A 19,669-nucleotide genomic window follows, 5' to 3' on the forward strand; every position below is an offset into this window, starting at 1 on the left:
TCTTTATCTTGAATATATTAAACGACTGAGATTCACAACCCTCTGAGTGAAGAAATTTCTCCTCATCTCAGTTCTAAATGGCTGACCCCTTATTCTAAGACTGTGACCCCTAGTTCTAGAGTCCTCAGCCAAAGGAAACATCCTCCCAGCATCTACCCTGGCAACTCCCTTAAGAATTTTATACATTTCAATGAGATCACCTCATTCTTCTAAACTCTAGGGAATATAGACCTATTCTACTCAATCGCTCCTCATGGGACAATCCCTGCATCGCAGGAATCAGTCTGGTGAACCTTTGTTGCACTCCATCTAAGGCAAATATATCCTTCCTTAGGTAAGGGCAACGAAACTGTACTCCATGTGTGGTCTCACCAAAGCCCTATACAATTGCAGTAAGACTTCTTTACTCTTATAAACCAAGCCTTTTGTAATAAAGGCTAACATACCATTTGCTTTCCTAATTGCTTGCTGTTCCTGTATGTTAACTTTCTGTGATGTGTGTACAAGGACACCCAGGTCCCTCTGAATACCAACATTTCCTAATCTCTCACCATTTAAAAAAATATTCTACTTTTCTATTTTTCCTACCAAAGTGGATAATTTCACATTTTATTCCATCTGCCATGTTCTTGCCCACTCACTTAGCATGTCTATATCCCTTTGCATCCTCCTCACAACTTACTTTCCCACCTAGCTTTGTATCATCAGCAAACTTGGATACATTACACTAGGTCCCCTCATCTAAGTCATTGATACTAGATTGTAAATGGCTGAGGCCCAAGCACTGATCCTTCTTGTATCCCACTAGTTACAGCCTGCCAACCAGAAAATGACTTGTTTATTCCTATTCTCTGTTTTCTGTCCATTAACCAATCTTCAATCCATACTAATAACAACAGAAAACGCAGGAAAAACTCAGCAGGCCAGGCAACATCTGTGGAGAGAGAAATAGAGTCAACGTTTCAGGTCGAAACCCTTTGTCAAGACTGAAAAAGCACAGGAAATGAAATAGATTAAAAGGCCAGTTTGGGGGCTGGGAAAGGGGATGAGAGAACAAAAGAGAAGTGAAGAGACATTAAGAGATACTCAAAACAAGACGAGATGGTGATAGGACTAGTGGAGAGACAAAAGATGGCTCTAGATTAGGTGTGAAATGCACTGGCAGAATAGAAACATAGAAGATAGGAGCAGGAGTAGGCCATTCGGCCCCTCAAGCCTGCTCCGCCATTCAATGAGATCATGGCTGATCACCAAATTCAGTACCCTGTCCCTGCCTTCTCCCCATATCCCTTGATCCCTTTAGCCTTAAGAAATATATCCAACTCCTTCTTGAATATATTTAATGAACTGGCCTCCATCGCCCTCTGTGGCAGAGAATTCCACAGGTTCACCACTCTCTGGGTGAAGAAATTCCTCCTCATCTCAGTCCTAAATGGCTTACCCCTTATCCTTAGACTATGACCCTTGGTTCTGGACTCCCCGGCCATCGGGAACATCCTTCCTGCATCTAGTCTGTCCAGGTCTGACAGAATTTTATAGGTTTCGATGAGATCCCCTCTCAATCTTCTAAACTCCAGTGGCTATAAGCACAATCGACACAATCTCTCCTCATACATCAATCCTGCCATCCCAGGTATCAGCCTGGTGAATCTTTGCTACACTCCTTCCATGGCAAGAACATCCTTCCTCAGATAAGGCGACCAAAACTGCACACAATACTCAAGGTGTGGTCTCACCAAGGCCCTGTACAACTGCAGCAAGACATCCTTGTTCCTGTACTCGAACCCTCTTGCTACGAAGGACAACATACCATTTGCCTTCTTAACTGCCTGCTGCACCTGCATGCTTACCTTAAGTGACTGGTGCACAAGAACACCCAGGTCTCTTTGCACTTCCCCTTCTCCCAATCTATTGCCATTCAAATAATAATCTGCCTTCCTGTTTTTGCCACCAAAGTGGATAACCTCACATTTATCCACATTATAGTGCATTTGCCATGTTTCTGCCCAATCACCCAACCTGTCCAAATCGTACTGGAGTTTTACGACAGCCTCCTCACAGCATACCCTCCCACCCAGCTTTGTGTCATTTGCAAATTTGGAGATATTACATCTAATTCCCTCGTCCAGATCATTAATATATATTGTGAACAGCTGGGGTCCTAGGACCGATCCTTGCGGTACCCCACTAGTCACTGCCTGCCACTCGGAAAACGACCCGTTTATTCCAACTCTTTGCTTTCTATCTGCCAACCAGTTCTCTATCCAAGTCAATATCTTGCCCCCAATCCCATGTGCCTTAATTTTGCACGCTAATCTCTTATGCGGGACCTTATCGAAAGCCTTCTGAAAGTCCAAATACACCACATCCACTGGTTCTCCCTTATCTATTTTACCAGTTACATCCTCAAAAAATTCCAGTGTATTAGTCAAGCACGATTTACCTTTTGTAAATCCATGTTGATTTTGTCCGATCCTGCCACTGCTTTCCAAGTGCGCTGCTATTACATCTTTTATAATGGACTCTAGCATTTTCCCCACTACCGATGTCAGGCTTACCGGTCTATAATTCCCCACTTTTTCTCTACCACCTTTTTTGAATAGTGGGGTAACATTAGCTACCCTCCAATCCATGGGTACTGATCCAGAGTCTACAAAGTTCTGGAAGATGACCAGCAATGCATCTACTATCTCCAGGGCCACTTCCTTAAGTACCCTAGGATGTAGATTATCAGGCCCTGGGGATTTATCGGCCTTCAATCCCATCAACTTCCCCAACACCATTTCCCTACAAATACTGATTTCTTTCAGTTCCTCACTCTCATTTGTCCCTATGTTCCACGACATCTCTGGGAGGTTATTTGTGTCCTCCTTTGTGAAGACAGAACCAAAATATGTATTTAATTGGTCTGCCATTTCTTTGTTCCCCATTATAAATTACCCTGATTCTGACTGTAAGGGACCTACGCTTGACTTCACCAATCTTTTTCTCTTCACATATCTATAGAGAAGCTTTTACAGTCAGTTTCTATGCTCCCTGCAAGCTTACTTTCATAATCTATTTTCCCCCTCTTAATTAATCCCTTTGTCCTCTTTTGCTGAATCCTAAACTGCTCCCAATCCTCAGGTTTGCTGCTTTTTTTGGCCAATTTATATGTCCTTTCATTGGACCTTATGTTATCCCTAATTTCCCTTGTTAGCCACGGTTGAGTCACCTTTTTTGATTTATTTTTATGCCAAACTGGGATAAACAAATTCTGTAGTTCATCCATGCGATCTTTGAATGTTTGCCATTGCCTATCCACCGTCAACCCTTTGAGTGACATTACCCAATCAATCCTACCCAACTCACGTCTCATACCATCATAGTTCCCTTTATTTAAATTCAGGACCTTAGTCTCTGAGTCAACTACTTCGCTCTCCATCTTAATGAAGAATTCGATCATATTATGATCGATCCGATCCAAGGGGCCTCACACAAGATTGCTAATTAATCCTTTCTCATTGCATAATACCCAGTCTAAGACGGCCTGATCCCCAGTTGGTTCCTCGACATATTGGTCCAGGAAACCATCCCGTATACACTCCAGGAATTCCTCCTCCACAGTATTGTTACTAATTTGGTTAGCCCAATCTATATGTAGATTAAAGTCACCCATGATGACTGCTGTGCCCTTATTGCACGCTTCTCTAATTTCCCTTTTATTGCTATCCCCAATGAGAGTCAGCTGCCATGTGGGAGAGAAAAAAAAAGGGGAAGGGCCAAAACAAAGGCGTGGATAAAAAATATATGTAAAAATGTAATAGGGGCCGAGGTTATGATCTGAAATTGTTGAACTCGATATTGAGTCCGGAAGGCTGTAAAGTGCCTAATCGGAAGATGAGGTGCTGTTCCTCGAGCTTACACTGGGTTTCTGTGGAACAATGCAAGAGCCCGAGTACGGTGAGGTCTGAGTGGGAATGGGGCGGTGAATTAAAATGACAGGCGACCGGAAGCCCGGGGTCACCCTTACGGACTGAACAGAGGTATTCCGCAAAGCGGTCACCCAATCTGCATTTGGTCTCCCCAATGTAGAGGAGACCACATCATGAGCAGCGAATACAGTATACTAGATTGCAAGAAGTACAAGTAAATCGCTGTTTCACCTGGAAGGGGTGTTTGGGGCCCTGGACAGTGGGAAGGGGGGAGGTATAAGGGCAGGTGTTGCATCTCCTGTGCTTGCATGGGAAGGTGCCGGGCGAAGGGGAAGGGGTGATAGAGGAGTGGACTAGGGTGTCTCGGAGGGAGCGGTCCCTACGGAATGCTGAAAGGGGAGGGGAAGATGCGTTTGGTGGTGGGATCACGTTGGAGGTGGCGGATATGGCGGAGGATGATCCGTTGAATGTGGAGGCTGGTGGGGTGAAAGGTGAAGACAAGGGGAACTCTATCGTGGTTCCGGGAGGGAGGGGCAGGGGCGTGGGCAGAAGTGCAGGAGATAGAACGGACACGGTCAAGGGCTGTGTCAACCACGGTAGAGGGGAATCATCGGTTGAAGAAAAAGGAAGACACGTCGGAAGCGCTGGTGTGGAAGGTGGCATCGTCGGAGCAGATGCGGCGGAGACGGAGAAACTAGGAGAATGGAATAGAGTTCTTACAGGAGGCGGGGTGGGAGGAAGTGTAGTCCAGGTAGCTGTGGGAGTCAGTGGGCTTGTAGTAAATGTTGGTCAATAACCTATCCCCAGAGATGGAGACGGAGAAGTCGAGGAAGGGAAGGGAAGAGTCAGTGATGGACCATGTGAAGGTGAGGGAAGGGTGGAAATTGGAAGTAAAGTGAATGAAATTGTCTAGTTCAGGGCGAGAGCAGGAAACGGCACCGATACAATCATCAATGTACTGGAAAAAAGAGGTGAGGGAGGGGACCCGAGTAGGCATGGAACAAAGAATGATCCACATATCCCACGCAAAGGCAGGCATAGCTAGGGCCCATGCGGGTACCCATAGCAACACCTCAATCCATGCTAATATATTACCCCTAATCCCATGAGCCCTGTGTGGCACTTTATCGAATGCTTTTTGAAAATCCAAATACCCTACATCTACCCTGCTAGTTACAACCTCAAAAAAAATGTCAAACATGATTTCCCTCTCAAACCCGTACTGACTCTGCCCAATCATATGATGATTCTCTAAATGCCCGGTTACCACGTCCCTAATAACAGATTCTAACATTTTCCCTATTACTGATACTGATATTAGGTTAACTGGTCTATATTTCCCCGTTTCTTCTCTCCCTCCTTCCTTCACTCATCTCTTTCTCTCCAGTCTTCTCTTCTGTCTCTCCTACCTTCAACAAAAATATTCCAGTGAACATAAATCCAAATAAAATTGGTTCGACTCATCTGGTTATTGGTAGTGATCTGTAATTTTGAAGATAAAATGATCTGTGTGATTGATCCTAATGTGCATTTTTTAAAACTGAAGACACGCCAAAGTTGCTTTGTAGTATACTGGAGATTTTCAAATACAGTACCAAAAAATATTTGATAGTTAGTCACTACCAAGAAATAAAGAAGTTAAATTAAGGCCAGTTTTCACTGAATGTCTCTGAATTCAAAATAAATACAAATTCAATTGTTGAGTGCTTTTTGCTGTTCCTCGACCTCACATGTGCAATGTGCATGACCAGTTTATATAAGCAGCAGCTTGTGTAGGAGGTATGTGACAATGTCTAAATTTCAACTAGTAACTGAGTCACACATAAAACAGAGACACAGTCTCACTGGCACAAAAAGCCTAAATACTACAAATGTTACTTAGCTTTGGGAATGGGAGCACAGGAAGTGGTTTAAGAAATGAACAAATATAAAATGGTTCTGTAGTTTTCCATTTGGAATGGAAATCAGAGGTCAGATGAGACCTGAAACCTGGTTAAAATCAACCTGGCTGCCAAACTGTAAACTGTACAAATCACATTCCAAATAAATTCCATATTCAGCAACCCACCCCTCAACAGGTTTGATTCTAGAGGCAGTGAACTGTAAAAATGGTAGCAAAATGTTCCCCTTTTATTTTCCTACTATTTAGTATTACCCCTTGTTCTCAAAAGGCCTGTGACACAGTATTAAAAATGATGCTACTCCTTACGCTGACCAAATTAAAATAAAGACTCCGTTCACTTATGCGTTAGCCGTGGCTCAGTAGTAGCACTCTTGCCTCGGAGTCAAAAGGTTTTTTTGTGCAAGGCCCACTCCAAAGATTCAAGCATGTAATCTCGGCTGATACTTCAGTGCATGGTTGGTGGTGCCACCTTTTGGACACAAAGTTAAACCGATGCCCCGTGTTCTCTATTAGGTGGATGTATAAGATCCCGTGGCACTATTCGAAGGGGAGTCATCCCGGTTTTCCTGGCCAAGATTCATCCCTCAACCAACATTACTAAAAACAAATTCTGGTTTCCTACAAAAGTGTGGACATAAAAGGTGTTGCAGGACAGGAAGTGGATTCCAGATGCAAGATTTTAAATATATTAATTTATTTGACTTTTTTCCTCGATGTTACCTATTGACAGAAATTTCCTTTGAATGCTCAATCTTAAACACTGGGGGTTCAAATTTAACATCCACCATCTCTTATTTTAAATGGTGCAATAATTTCAATACCCCCCAAATTATGATAATCTATAAGCAGGTTCATAGTTCCAGATCTGGAGTTAAAAGCAGAATGACTACCTGTTATCTGATCATCAGGCTGTCCATAATATAGCTACGGCTCCAGAAACTTCTAATTACAGCAACCTGGCCTCGCAAGCTCATGGCACAAATCCACAATGAACAGATGTTCCCATGTCTGGAACAGTTACCTGGATTCCTGCAAAATATTCAAACAGAATTGCATCAATGGTTTAGTTTCTCTTTACTTCACCAGCTGAAATTTATTTTGAAACCCCTTTTTGACTTAATTTAAGCTAAGAACAATATAACCACTTTCTTTTGATAGAAGTGATTTCCAATGTATATAGAAACATAGAAACTTAGAAAAATAGGAGCAGGAGTAGGCCATTCGGCCATTCAATATGATCATGGCTGATCCTCTATCTCAATACCATATTCCCGCTCTCTCCCCATACCCCTTGATGCCTTTTGTGTCTAGAAATCTATCTATCTCCTTCTTAAATATATTCAGTGACTTGGCCTCCACAGCCTTCTGTGGTAGAGAATTCCACAGGTTCACCACCCTCTGAGTGAAGAAATTTCTCCTCATCTCAGTCCTAAATGTCCTACCCTGTATCCTGAGACTGTGACCCCTCGTTCTAGAGCCCTAAGCCAGGGGAAGCATCCTCCCTACATCCAGTCTGCCTAGCCGTCACAATTTTATACGTTTCAATGAGATCCCCTCTTATTCTTCTAAACTCTAGTGAATACAGGCCTAGTCGACCCAAACTCTCTTCATACGACAGTCCTGCCATCCCAGGAATGTCTGGTGAACCTTCGCTGCACTCCCTCTATGGCAAGTATATCCTTTCTTAGGTAAGGAGACCAAAACTGCACACAGTACTCCAGGTGTGGTCTCACCAAGGCCCTGCATAACTGTACTCAAATCCTCTTGCATTGAAGGCCAACATACCAGTATATCAAATTGAGAGCAGCAATCTAAACTTGGTATTCATGTTCACAATCTGATTTTGAAGAACTCTGAAGCTAGGGAATTGGTTGTTTCACAAGAACAGCAGAAATTGATTAATTTATTCAAGTTTGGAGATCTGAATAAACATCTTCAATTTAAGCATGATATGCAACAAGGACCTTTTAGTAACACTCATACTGTTGCAGAAAAAATTGGTAAAGAAAGATGGAAATTAGTTTAATTTTATCTTATATTTTATCATTTTTGATGCTTAATATAAAAAGCCCAATCCTTAATGTGACAGAACAATTTGCTTATACAATATTTATAGTTTAAGTCTGTCTTTCTGTTAACTTTGAAAGCAATTATAATCTGCATTATTTTTGCTCAAAGCATTGAATTTTATATCTCTAACCAAGAAGATAACATAGAAGGAGCTGTAAGGCAATATGTTGTTTAAAGCAGTGCATCTAGAATTGGCAGAAAAATTTGGTTAAAACAAGCAGTGATAGCTTATTTCATGTGCTTCAGTTTGTATAATAGAATATATTCTGCCTATTTTCTAAATATCTGCTTATTATAAATGGCCATGTTGGCCTGGTCTTGAATATACATCTGTGGCTGAAAAAAATACTGTTTTAACACAAAACAATTAACTTGTATTTATATAGCGCCTTTAACATAGTAGAACGTCCCAAGGTGCTTCACAGGAGCGTTATCAAACACAATTTGACACCAAGCCACATAAGATGATATTAAGGCAGTCAAAGACATAGGGGGAAAAATTCAGTATCGCCCCGTTTGGGGTGCCATTATCGGCCATGCGCAAAGTTTAGAACCTGGCGCTAATTATTGCCTCCGACCGCAAACTTGGCTTTTATCGCCCCTGGAGGTGATTGGAGTGCTAAATCAGGCGCTTCACACCTGTCTTAAGGCGCAAAGGCCGAGGAGCAAGGCGCTACCTCAGAGCACTGGCGAAGCAAGGAAGGGCAAATCAAAATGAACCTGCAAAGTGCTGCTCAGTACTCAAAACTCCTTCACACAGCATTGAATCTCTCACAGAATATATGGTGCAAAAATGTCACCGGCAAAAAAAGGCAGGAAGCGGTCGCCTTTAAATAGGGCTCCCCCAGTCCCTTTCTGACAGCAAAACGCTCCCCTCAACCTGTCGTTGCTAGCGGCAGGCGGTAAGGCAGGGGGCGCCCCTCAATATCCGTTCCGGGGCGCAAACGGGGCGTTGCGCACTCGACTGACATCACAATCTGCCGGCGCAGGAGATCGTGGTGGTAGTGTTTAGCGCCGCCGCAAAATGTCTAGTTAATTTCGCGAGCAGCGCAAACATCGCCGTGCCCGGCCTCTAGTTGCTTTGCGCCCTAATTGGCACCCTCTTAAGGCACTAACGGGAGGCGCAAACAACTGAATTTTTCCCCCATAGGTTTTAAGGAGCACCTTAAAGGAGGAGAGAGAGGTAGAGGGGTGGAGAGACCTAGGGAGGGAATTCCAGAGCCTAGGGGCCAGGCAGCTGAAGGCACAGCCACCAATGGTAGAGTGATTAAAATTGGGAATATGCAAGACAACTGACTCCTATGCCTAACTTTGTGAAAATTATGACAAAAGGTCTGTGTGCATTTTTTTTTAAAAGGTACAAACAGTTGCAGAAACAAAATGCAGTGGAAATCAGAAGTGCCTTCTCCCTCCATGACATATGTTTGGTACCATGACTTGGCTCATCTAGGTAAGTTGATGCGGATTGCTAAGTCGGAAAAGGAGGTGGTCTCCATTTTAAAGAAGCTCAAAGGACCATTTAGAAGTGAAATTGTGTACATACTGTATGTGAAGTCTCTCTTGCGTACAATCACTGTTAATTTTAATTTGCAAATTTAAGTCAGCATAAATTAGTAACATTTATGTGATGAGGTTGGTACCGAGAAAGAACTGTGCAGAATTCGTGGTACAGGACCACATCAAGTCAGGGTCAGTACCGTCCTATAGCTAGTGGTGTTATTCATGAGGGAACCCCAGAAATACATAGATAAAAGCATCACTTCACCCTCTCCTATTGTATATGTACTGGATATAGAACAAGAGTTGCAGAGTGATCAACCTATGGGCAGAGTAGCAAATCCAACACAATTCCCAATGTGCATATCAACCCCATCTCCCCTGAGGTTAAGAGGTCAGCATGGCTGACTGTCTTGGGAGTGTTGGTTCAGGACATTAGGGAAGCAGGTCAGCATATTATTGGATCCATTAATTAATATTTAGGGACTGGTGGGGCTCAGAAGCTGGAGCATGAACACAACCAGAAACACAACCACTTTCCTAGCAGAGGTGATGGTGTTGGACCTCTCTCTGCTAAATGTAGAAGAACCCCCACCCCCACTTATATTTCACAGAGATGGAATTGACAAACATATGAATGTAAGGCAGCTCCAAAGAAAAGGGCTTAGCTAAATGTGGATTACCAACTATCAGGTCAACGAGCAACAGCATCAAGAAAAGTGTTTTGTAGTTTTGTGACAGCATCTGACAAAAATATATCTAACATTACACGACTGGTCAGCTTTTGTATGCCCCTTTGTAGAATAATAATTTGCATTTACAGTATACAGCATTTTTAACATAAATAAAATGTCCCAAGGCACTTCACAGGAGCATAATCAGAAAACCACTAAGGGAAAGAAGCAGATATTAGGAGAGGTGGTTAAAAGCTCGTAAAGAGGTATGTTTTAAGGAGGGTCTTATAGGAGACGAGTGACGTGGAGAAGCAGCAATTCCAGAGCTCAAGACCTAAACGGCTAATGGCACGGTCACCAACGGTGGGGTGAAGGCTGTTTGGGATGCATAAAAGGCCAGAGTTGGAGACACGTAGAGTTCTCGGAAGGTTGCATGGCTTGAGGAGGTTACAGAGGTAGGGAGGGGTGAGGCTTTGAAGGGATTAGAACACGAGGATGAGAATTTTTAAAATGGAGGCTGTGGGGAACCGGGAACCAACGTAGGTCAGCGAACACAAGGGTGATGGACTTGGTCCGGCTTAGGAAATGGGAAGCGGTGTTTTGGATGAGCTAAAGTTTACAGAGGCTGGATGATGGGAAGCCAGCCAGAAAAGCATTGGAATAGTTGAGTCTGGAGATATCAAAGGTATGGATGAGGGTTCTGGCAGCAGATGAGCTGAAACAGGGTCCGAGACAGGCAAGGGATGGAGGAGTTCTGGGTGGAGGTGGGTGTCGTTTGCATATATGTGGAACCATGTCGTCGTTGATATCATGGAGGGTTAGTATGTAAAGGAAGGAAAAGGGGCCAAGGATAGATACTTGGGGGACTCCAGAGGTAATGGGGCAGTGGGTGGTAAGAGAAGCCATTACTGGAGATGCTCTGGCTATGATTGGATAGGTAAGAGTGGAGCTAAGTGAAGGCTCTTCCACTCAGCTAGACATCGAAGGAGAGACGTTAGAGGAGGATTATGTGACAGACTGTGTCAAAGGCTACAGAGAGGTCAGAAACAGTGGGGAGGGATAATTCATCACAGTCACAGAGAATGTCATTTGTGACTTTGATTCGGGCTATTTCAGCACTGTGGCAGGGGCAGAAACCCGATTGGAGATATTCAAATATGGAGTTGCAGGAAAGATGGACGCAGATTTGGGAAGCGACAACATGTTCAAGGGCTTGAAAAGAAAGGAATGTTGGAGATGGGCAATTGATTGCAAGTACAGAGGGGTTAAGGGTGGTGATGAGAATAATTTTGAGAGGGTGGGGTGGAAACAGTACCCGAGGAGAGGGAATCATTTAAAATGCAAGCTTACATGGAAGGCAGGAAGGGAAGTTGCATGGTCAGCAGTTTACTGGGAATGATAACAGAAAATGCTGGAAAAACTCAGCAGGCCAGGCAACATCCGTGGAGAGAAATTAGAGTCAACATTTTGGGTCAAAACCCTTTATCAAGACTTTCTGTTGTTATTTCGGATTTCCAGCATCTGCAGTATTTTGCTATCGTACTGGGAATGATGTTGAGAGAGCAGGTGGTGGTTCTCATGGACAAGATGAGTTTGGAGAGGGTATGAGGGGGAGAGTGAAAGTACTTGCTTTTACAGGAAACTCTCGATTTACCGGCACCTAAATAACCGGAAATCTCTGTTAACCGGCAAAATTCAGGAGTAGGTTCAGGTAAGTTTTACTTCATATTAGTGGCCATTCCTGGATCTGTGGCCGTGCAACCGGGGTTCCTGTACCTGTTGCATAGCAACGGGGACGCCTGGGTCTTGTGGCCGGGGTTCCTGCACCTGTTGCATAGCAACGGGGACGCCTGGATCTTGTGGCCGGGGTTCCTGCACCTGTTGCATAGCAACAGGGACGCCTGGATCTGTTGCAGTGTATGGGGCTCTCGGACCTTTTACAATACCTCTCTGTAATCCAAACTTTTTGATAAACCGGCACCACGCCAGTCCAGTCAGTGCCGGATAAAAAAGAGTTTCCTGTATATCGCACCTTTCATGACCTCAGGACATCCCAAAGCACTTCACAGCCAATTAAGTACTTTTGAAATGTAGTCACTGTTGTAATATAGGAAATGCGGCAGCCAATTTGTGCACAGCAAGGGTCCACAGACAGCAATTAAATAAATGACCAGGTCATCTATTTGAGATGTTGGTTGAGTGATAAATGTTGGCCAGAACTCCCTTGCTCTTCTTCGATTAGTGCCATGGTATCTTTTACGTCCACCTGAGACAGCAGACGAGGCCTCGGATTAACATTGCATCTGAAAGACGGGACCACCAACAGTACAGCACTCCCTCAGTACTGCATTGAGGTGTCAGCATAGATTATGTGTTTACGTCTCTGGAGTGGGGCTTGAATCCATAATCTTCTGACTCAGGAGAGAGTACTACCACTGAGCTAAAGCGGAGACCGACAGGGGAGAAGCTAGAAATAGATGTAGGATCAGGGCTAGGGTAGAGCAAAACCTTGGGGGGACGTTTGGCTTGATGAGCAACGGGAAAAGGAGGATGTGGCATAGACAGCTGAACGAATGGTCTCAACCTTAGTAACAAAGTCGTCCATGAGCTCCTCACGCTTGTAGAGGTGTGGGAGGAGGGGCATGAGTGAGGTGATTAAGAGACAGTTGGCAGTGGGGAAAAGAAGCCGAGGTTATTTTTGTATTCCAGGATGATCCTGCGCAGTTTTGGCAGAGGAGAGCAAGGCCCAATAGTGCTTGATGTGGTCAAGACAGGTCTGGCGATGAATGGCTAAACCAGTTTTACACTAGATACGTTAAAGTCTGCGTTCCTTGGACCCGAGGGAGCAAAGACAGGGGCCATACCAGGCAGAACGACAAGAGTGAAAGAGACTAAGGAATTTTACTGGGAATAAGAGCATCAAAAGGTAGAGGTGTGACCTCTCATTTGTACTTATGGTCCTACTATCACCGTTTAAGTCAAACAACCTGCATTCAATAACATTACACCTGCCTCTCATTTAAAGACCTAGAGGCTATCCCTTTCCAATCTTCTTTCCTCCAATTAAATCATCTTCAATACAAATAGTCTCATCATAAGCTTACAGCCTTAAGTCCCAGAATCACCCCAGTGTGCTCAGTGACAGCTTGGCTTGCTTGATAGCACTCTCAACTCCTGAATTAGCAAGATGCTAGCTCAAGTCCTAATTCAAGACTTGAGCACACTCCAGTGTGATACTGGGGGGAGTGCCCATCGCAAAAACTGAGTGTTTTTGTCAAGTTTTAGCTTAGTAGCAATTTTTAATTCAGTCACGATACAGAGTTCAAAAACCAACAGCATTCAAAATCATGTCCCTGTAAATTGATACAAATGTTGCAAAGATTTGTTCGGTTGTCTCAGAGGAACCATGCCGCATTCAAGCAAAAACATAATGGCCCAGAAATTCGGGTCCCAATGCGCGAGTACACATTGGGTACTCGCGCGTAGACCCAACGAAAGTGCCGGTTTTGTGCATGCACTGCGCATGTGCGGGAAACCGGCACTTCCATTCCCCTGAAAGAAGGGGTTCAGAAGTCGAACGCGTGCGCCGGAGAGGCAGCGTGTGCACATTGAACTTACGTTTTTTTTTCAGGTTTTTCCAGGAGGGCAAGTCTCCAGCAGTTACACTTGTTAAAAGCAGGCGTGAGGCCTGCTTTTAACAAGGTAAGTGGTGAATTAATTAAAATTAAAACATTTTTTCCACAGGTTTATTATTTTTAAATACTTTAAAGAAAGGTAAGTTTATTTTTTAGCCCCGTTAGAAAATGTAATTAACTTTTTCAAAAATGTAAATTATTGTTTAAAATAGTTATTTCATGTAATTTATAGTTTATTTTAAAAATGTGATTTAAAAAAAAAATTTATTTGAGGTTTTAGTGATGTTTTGGGGCTTATAGTATTTATAGGTTTGACAGCTCTTCCTGTCAAACTTATGAATGAAGCATTCCCTGCTACCATTGGCTCTCCATGGCCCAGGTGATCCCAGGGGATGCTTCGAACTAACTGCGCCCCTGGGATACGCAAGCACTGCGTGCCGTCAGTTGGAGGAGGCCCAGGATTGGAATCCCACGCGGGCCGACAGCACAACAGCCGGCGCGCTAGGTAAGTGCAGGCCGGGGGCTTGCACCCGCGGGAAGCCCCCGACCCGAATTTCTGGGCCAAAATGTAATTTGTTCATGATTGGCAGTTACTTTGAATTTAGCAGACAGTTATTCAAATCCTTCTGTGTTAGGGAGACTTTATGAGCATAGACGGTTCAAATCACCGAGTCAGTTTGGAACTTTTTAAAGAGAATCGTCAGGTCAATTAGATCCCATAGTTGGCAAGACTATAAGAAAAAAGTATATAAAGATTAAATATAAAATATGTTTAGCATAGAGTGTAAATGTTTATGATTTTCCTTTGAATGACTTAGTGTAATATCTACTGTCAGTATATGTGTATAGTCACTTGTCCATCCCTTCAATAAATTTAGTTGATGATTAAAATCTGAAATAAGATCTTCCAAAAGCAGCAAAGCATGACATGAGAAAGATCCTGTGAAACATAGAAACATAGAAGATAGGAGCAGGAGTAGGCCATTCAGCCCCTCGAGCCTGCTCTGCCATTCAATGAGATCATGGCTGATCATCCAAATTCAGTACCCTGTCCCTGCCTTCTCCCCATATCCCTTGATCCCTTTAGCCTTAAGAAATATATCCAACTCCTTCTTGAATATATTTAATGAACTGGCCTCCATCGCCCTCTGTGGCAGAGAATTCCACAGGTTCACCACTCTCTGGGTGAAGAAATTCCTCCTCATTTCAGTCCTAAATGGCTTACCCCTTATCCTTAGACTATGACCCCTGGTTCTGGACTCCCCGGCCATCAGAAACATCCTTCCTGCATCTCGTCTGTCCAGGCCTGACAGAATTTTATAGGTTTCGATGAGATCCCCTCTCAATCTTCTAAACTCCAGTGAGTATAAGCCCAATCGACACAATCTCTCCTCATACGTCATTCCTGCCATCCTAGGTATCAGCCTGGTGAATCTTCGCTGCACTCCTTCCATGGCAAGAACATCCTTCCTCAGATAAGGCGACCAAAACTGCACACAATACTCAAGGTGCGGTCTCACCAAGGCCCTGTACAACTGGAGCAAGACATCCTTGTTCCTGTACTCGAACCCTCTTGCTACGAAGGACAACATACCATTTGCCTTCTTAACCGCCTGCTGCACCTGCATGCTTACCTTCAGCGACTGGTGCACAAGAACACCCAGGTTTCTTTGCACTTCCCCATCTCCCAATCTACTGCCATTCAAAAAATAATCTGCCTTCCTGTTTTTGCCACCAAAGTGGATAAGCTCACATTTATCCACATTATAGTGCATTTGCCATGTTTCTGCCCAATCACCCAACCTGTCCAAATCGTACTGGAGTTTCACGACATCCTCCTCACAGCATACCCTCCCACCCAGCTTTGTGTCGTCTGCAAATTTGGAGATATTACATCCAATTCCCTCGTCCAGATCATTAATATATATTGTGAACAGCTGGGGTCCTAGGACCGATCCTTGCGGTACCCCACTAGTCACTGCCTGCCACTCGGAAAACGACCCGTTTATTCCAACTCTTTGCTTTCTGTCCGCCAACCAGTTCTCTATTCAAGTCAATACCTTGCCCCCAATCCCATGTGCCGTAATTTTGCACGCTAATCTCTTATGCGGGACCTTGTCGAAAGCCTTCTGAAAGTCCAAATACACCACATCCACTGGTTCTCCCTTATCTATTTTACCAGTTACATCCTCAAAAAATTCCAGTAGATTAGTCAAGCATGATTTACCTTTTCTAAATCCATGTTGATTTTGTCCGATCTTGTCACTGCTTTCCAAGTGCTCTGCTATTACATCTTTTATAATGGACTCTAGCATTTTCCCCACTACCGATGTCAGGCTATAATTCCCCACTTTTTCTCTACCACCTTTTTTGAATAGTGAGATAACATTAGCTACCCTCCAATCCATGGGTACTGTTCCAGAGTCTATCGAGTTCTGGAACATGACCAGCAATGCATCTACTATTTCTAGGGCCACTTCCTTACGTACCCTAGGATGTAGATTATCAGGCCCTGGGGATTTATCGGCCTTCAGTCCCATCAATATTCCTAACACCATTTCCCTACAAATACTGATTTCTTTCAGTTCCACCCTTTCATCAGACCCTATGTTCCCCGGCATCTCTGGGAGGTTATTTTTGTCCTCCTTTGTGAAGACAGAACCAAAATATGTATTTAAACATATGCACGGCTGATCCCTTCTCCCGCTTTCTAAATTCTCGTTCTACCTGGACCCCTCCCTCTGGCCTCTTATCCTCTCTAGATCTTTTCATTGCTAACTGCCGACGTGACATCGGCCGTCTCCATTTCTCTGCTCCCCTCACTTACTCCAACCTACCTCCCTCTGAACTTGCAGCACTCCGTTCTCTCCGATCCAACCCTACCATTATCATTAAACCTGCTGATAAGGGTGGTGCTGTTGTTGTTTGGCGAACCGACCTCTACCGTGCGGAAGCTGAACGTCAACTCTCCAACACCTCCTCCTACCTCCGCCTGGACCATGACCCCACTAGCAAACATCAAGCCATTGTTCCCAAGTGTGTCACTGACCTCATCTCCTCTGGCGATCTTCCCTCCATGGCCGCCAACCTCTAGTCCCCCAACCCCGCACAGCCCGCTTCTACCTCCTTCCCAAGATCAACAAACAGGACTGCCCTGGTAGACCAATCGTTTCAGCCTGTTCTTGCCCCACGGAACTTATCTCTTCCTATCTCGACTCTACTTTTTCTCCCCTTGTCCAGTCTCTTCCCACTTACATTCGCGACTCTTCCGATGCCCTCCATCACTTTAACAGTTTCCAGTTTCCTGGCCCCAACTGTCTCCTTTTCACTATGGACGTCCAATCCCTCTACACCTCCATCCCCCACCAGGACAGCCTTCGGGCGCTCCGTTTCTTCCTTGAACAGAGGCCCAACCAGTCCCCATCCACCAGCACCCTCCTCCGCCTGGCTAAACTTGTTCTCACATTGAACAACAACTCCTTTGACTCCACTCACTTCCTCCAAATTAAAGGTGTTGCTATGGGAACCTGCATGGGTCCTAGCTATGCCTGCCTGTTCATGGGATATGTGTAACATTCTTTGTTCCAGTCCTACTCCGGTCCCCTCACCTCTTTTTCCGGTACATCGATGACTGTATCAGTGCCGTTTCCTGCTCTCACCCTGAACTAGATAAGTTCATTCACTTTACTTCCAATTTCCACCCTTCCCTCACCTTCACATGGTCCATCTCCGACTCTTTCCTTCCCTTCCTTGACTTCTCCGTCTCCATTTCTGGGGATCGGCTTTCAACAAACATCCACTACAAGCCCACCGACTCCCACAGCTACCTGGACTACACTTCCTCCCACCCCACCTCCTAGAAGGACTCTATTGCATTCTCCCAATTTCTCCGTCTCCGCCGCCTCTGTTCTGACAATGCTACCCTCCATACTAGTGCTTCTGACATATCTTCCTTTTTCCTCAACCGAGGATTCCCCTCTACCATGGTTGACATGGCCCTTGACCGTGTCTGTTCTATTTCCCGCACTTCTGCTCTCACCCCTCCCTCCCAGAACCACGATAGGGTTCCCCTTGTCCTCACCTTTCTCCCCACCAGCCTCCACATTCAACGGATCATCCTCCGCCATTTCCGCCACCTCCAACGTGATCCCACCACCAAACACATCTTCCCCTCACCTCCCCTTTCAGCATTCCGAAGGGACAGCTCCCTCCGCGACACCCTGGTCCTCTCCTCAATCACCCCCAACACCCCTTCTCCTTCACCTGGCACCTTCCCGTGCAAGCGCAGGAGATGCAACACATGCCCTTTTACCTCCTCCCTTCCCATTGTCCGGGGCCCCAAACACCCCTTCCAGGTGAAACAGCGATTTACTTGTACTTCTTGCAATTTAATATACTGTATTCGCTGCTCACGATGTGGTCTCCTCTACATTGGGGAGACCAAACGCAGATTGGGCGACCGCTTTGCGGAACACCTCCGTTCAGTCCGTAAGGGTGACCCTGAGCTTCCGGTCGCCTGTCACTTTAATTCACCGCTTCACTCCCACTCTGATCTCTGTGTCCTCGGGCTGTTGCCTTGTTCCAATGAAGCTCAACGTAAGCTCGAGGAACAGCACCTCATCTTTCGATTGGGCACTTTGCAGCCTGCCGGACTCAACATGGAGTTCAACAATTTCAGATAATTATCCCTGCCCTCATTTTTCATGTAGTATTATTTTTGCCATTCCCATTTGCAACATTTTATCTTTCTTGCCTCTTACAAAAGTACAGGGTGTTCTTTCTATTCCTTCCTCTCCTCCTAAACCCCCCCCCCCCTCGTCTCTGCACCTGCTTAATATCTGTTACATCTCCAACTTTTTCCAGTTCTGATGAAGGGTCCCAGACCTGAAACGTTAACTCTGTTTCTCTCTCCACGGATGCTGTCTGGCCTGCTGAATATTTCCAGCATTTTCTGTTGTTATTTCAGATTTCCAGCATCCGCAGTATTTTGCCATTACAAAATATGTATTTAGTTGGTTTGCCATTTCTTTGTTCCCCATTATAAATTCCCCTGATTCTGACTGCAAGGGACCTACGCTTGACTTCACCAATCTTTTTCTCTTCACATATCTATAAAAGCTTTTACAGTCAGTTTTTATGTTCCCTGCTAGCTTACTCTCATATTCTATTTTCCCTTTCTTAATTAATCCCTTTGTCCTCCTTTGTTGAATCCTAAACTGCTCCCAATCCTCAGGATTATTGATTTTCTGGCCAATTTATATGTCCTCTCCTTGGATCTTATGCTATCCCTAATTTCCCTCGTTAGCCACAGGATGATAATTTTAGTAGCAAAAGAACATTTTGAAGAAAAGTCTTCTGTTAATTATTCTGGACATGTTACCAAAATTTTCTTAATTATTGGGGCCAATGAAGATACTCGAGGCCATGAGCAGCCAAGAACTCACCGATAAGAGTATCCTAAAATTTGAAAGCCAATGTATCCATGATGAGACGTGCATAAAAGAACCAAAAAATGTAATAGTGCCATCCTTTAGATGGTAAGTTGGTAGAAGTGTGGAACTCACTTCAGCAAATAGCAACTGATGCCAGGACAACTGTTAATTTTAAATCTGAGATTCATAGATTTTTGTTAACTAAAGGTATTATTATTTGGGGCAAAGGTGGATATATGGAGTTAGGCCACAGATCAGCCATGATCCAATTGAATGGCGGAACAGGCTCGAGGGGCTAAATGATCTACCCCGGTTCCTATGTTCCCATAAGTTAAGAAGAAACCTGTGTAACATTTATTTGAACCAGCAGAACAAAGATCCCATGGTACTATTTAAAAAGTAGGGATTTCTCCTGGTTCCCTGCTCAACATACCTTCCACAAACACACTACCAATAAATAAATTAGCTAATTATTTTCTGCCTGTGGGATTTTACTCTGTGCAAAATACACACTGGCCTAGAAATTCATAAGAACATAAGAAAT

The 19,669-nt window shown here is 44.3% G+C and overlaps 1 protein-coding gene across 4 annotated transcripts in view; it reads right to left on the minus strand.

Moving 5' to 3' along the window:
* Positions 1-19,669, minus strand: part of gpr63 (G protein-coupled receptor 63) — a 148,303-nt gene that overhangs the window by 103,973 nt on the left and 24,661 nt on the right. For 2 of the 4 annotated variants that reach the window (XM_085997422.1, XM_085997423.1), the window contains exon 2: positions 6,708-6,846. The exons of the other annotated variants lie outside the window; for them this stretch is intronic. The gene's annotated coding sequence lies outside the window, so the exon portion shown is untranslated. The remainder of the gene's footprint in view (positions 1-6,707; positions 6,847-19,669) is intronic. 4 annotated transcript variants of the gene reach the window in all.

Source organism: Somniosus microcephalus, chromosome 9 (assembly GCF_052327205.1).
Source record: "Somniosus microcephalus isolate GS21.2 chromosome 9, FLI_Smic_1.0, whole genome shotgun sequence".
Lineage (NCBI taxonomy): Eukaryota > Metazoa > Chordata > Chondrichthyes > Squaliformes > Somniosidae > Somniosus > Somniosus microcephalus.